This window comes from Cynara cardunculus, unplaced genomic scaffold, assembly GCF_001531365.2.
Source record: "Cynara cardunculus var. scolymus isolate 2C unplaced genomic scaffold, CcrdV1 Un_Scaffold_1590, whole genome shotgun sequence".
NCBI classification, from domain to species: Eukaryota; Viridiplantae; Streptophyta; class Magnoliopsida; order Asterales; family Asteraceae; genus Cynara; species Cynara cardunculus.
In genome coordinates this window covers 79,223-82,010 of record NW_020200807.1, presented here as the reverse complement: position 1 = coordinate 82,010, position 2,788 = coordinate 79,223, and positions in this window count along the sequence as shown.

The following is a 2,788-nucleotide window of genomic DNA, read 5'->3' as shown; positions in this document are numbered from 1 at the left end:
GGACTAATACCCAAATCAAACTTTGGAGGACTAATGGCTGCATATGGTCTTTTCTTCTTTGACGTTGATATAGTATTTTCAACTACTTTGTCAACTGCTTCAATGAAACCAGGGCTTAACCAAACCGTGGGCAGTTGTTTTTCATTGAACCCACTTGGATGACTTGCAACAATATCCAATGAAGGATGTCCATCATTTTTTGCACTTGAATGATCCTTCAATCCACTGGAATGAGTGTCATGTGTCGTCTTACATGCTCCTTCAGTGAACATTTCATCCAGTTGTTTTTTGTATTGCTTGAATTCTTCTTCATCTGGAAACTTGGACATCGCTTCTTTAATTTCCATCTCAGCCTCTACTCTTGCACTTAAAATGACAGCAATCTTAATAAGTATACGTTGAACATGATCCTGCATTTGTTGACATTTAAATGTATTAGAAAGTGATAACTTAAAGTAATACGTATTATCTATTAATGAACAAGTGACAGCAGTAATGATGCATGATATGGCAGCTGTAATTGAAACATGATTCATTAATTCAGTGTGTTTTAAATGTTTTTAATGCTTAATACAGATTCATTATTTTGACATGTTGAATCCAGATTCATCAATCAAATATTTTTAAATGAAACATCATACAGTGTGTTAAATGAAATTGTGGTTTCATGAAAATACAATACATAAATCAAACCTCTTTGCTCAAATGTGTCGGTGTTGATGTTTCACCAACATTCTCTCGATTTGAAGCGTAACGGTGATGAACATCTTCACTTGATTCAGCTTTAGATCGTAGAGGTAATAGCCCGAACCCTCCGTCTTTAATCTCTGTTTATTGTCGTTTCTTTAACAAATCAAGAGTCCATGATGAGATTGCATGGCCCTTGTGCTCCACCACAACTTTTGGACTTATCGTCGCTTCCACGTATAACAACTGCAAATGAAATATTGGTTTTGTTATGTACAGATTTTTTGTAGTTTTATATATAGACAAAAACTTACAGCGAGGTATGTCAATGGTCCAGCATAGAAGCACATTCTACTATCCCTTCTCCATTTGGACTTGCTTGTTTTTATCTTCGCATATATGTACTTACACCAATCTATTTCTGGTATTACATCCTCACTTTCTATTCTAGATAAGAACCCAAAACTGCAGCATCCCATTCTATTACATTCAACCATCAGATTCACGAAGAGAACAATAAAATTCAGTTTGAAGTTCAACCATGCATCTCCGGAACTTTGTATTATCTTCATAATGTCTTTCGGGCGCATTTTTTTCTTATCAAATTGTTTCCTCCAGTTAGCTGTCATATTTTTTGAATCCTCCACTTCATCAATCTCTAAAATATCAACTCCTCCCATTCTCAAACCCAACAATTGATGGATTGATTCAATTGTGATTGGTATTCCACCATTCACAACCTTCAACTCCATCTTCTTCACGTCAAGGTTGTCGACAACAAAAAWACCAASCTTTGTTGGCACTCYATTGATTGTCATCTCTAATAAASCTCCAAGCCCCATTTGTTTAACAGCAATCTTTTGGGCGTCATTTAAACCAACTATTGTCTGGTACAAGGTTCTTGGTGACGTTCTAGTTCTCAAATTTTCCAATCCGCAATGATTTTCTTCACTTGAATMAGAGTCTTCTAATYGTTCCTTACATTTATTCGTTTCATCTTTTCCCCCATCCTTTGTTTCATCTACTGCAATACTCTTTCGCCGGTTTTGTCCTAATTCAAATGTTATAAACAAAACGATGAAGCTGTTAGTGTCGCAATGCATATGTCATTTGATTTTATATAAACGAATAATGAAACAAATTACACATCATTTATATAATGAATTCTCACCTATATTTCTAGTTTTTTTATCCGTAATGCAAACTTCATCTACTTTCCCATATTGACGTTTGCTTCTTGTGCACATTGAAGGACTTTTTTCATGTTCCATTGATGCTGCATTCTACGGTCAATAAGTTCACTTCAATATAATATGCATATTTATAAAGAGTAAATGTTAACTCGATTGTATTTAGATAAAACTTACCAATCCCGGATACATTTTCAGTTATGACATCTTTCTTGCCTACACCAGTAACTGTATCTATATTTTGGTTAATCATATTGAATTTTGTGAAATAATTGTTCAATGGAGGAGCATCATATATGTTTAATGAACATTTAGGTAATAATATTTCACTAACCAGTGCAATTTGTCGAGTCATCTGCTTCATCGACTGTAAGAACTGGGCCAGCAACATTTTGGACATCTTGGACATCAACTGGATTCACTTGGTCCGCAACTGTGTTCACTTGGACATCAACTGAGTTCACTTCGACTGCATCTGGGTTCACTTGGACATCTGCTTCTTCTATTTTATGAAATGGGCCAGCAATATTTTGGACATCTTGGACATCAACTGGATTCACTTGGTCTGCAACTGTGTTCACTTGGACATCAACTGATGAAACTATATTCACGATGAGTATAAATATTGGTTAGGTCAATGAATTGGGTGAAATGATCAATATGGTAAAGATAWATGTTAAACTTCACTAACTAGTGCAATGTGTTGAGTCATCTGCTTCTTCTACTGTATGGAATGGGCCAGCAACTGGGTTCAATTGGTCTTCAACTCGGTTCGCTTGGACATCAACTGGATTCAATTGGTCTGCAACTGGTTTCACTTGGACATCAATTGAGTTCACTTCGACTGCAACTGGGTTCACTTGGACATCTGCTTCTTCTATTTTATGAAATGGGCCAGCAACTTGAGCTGC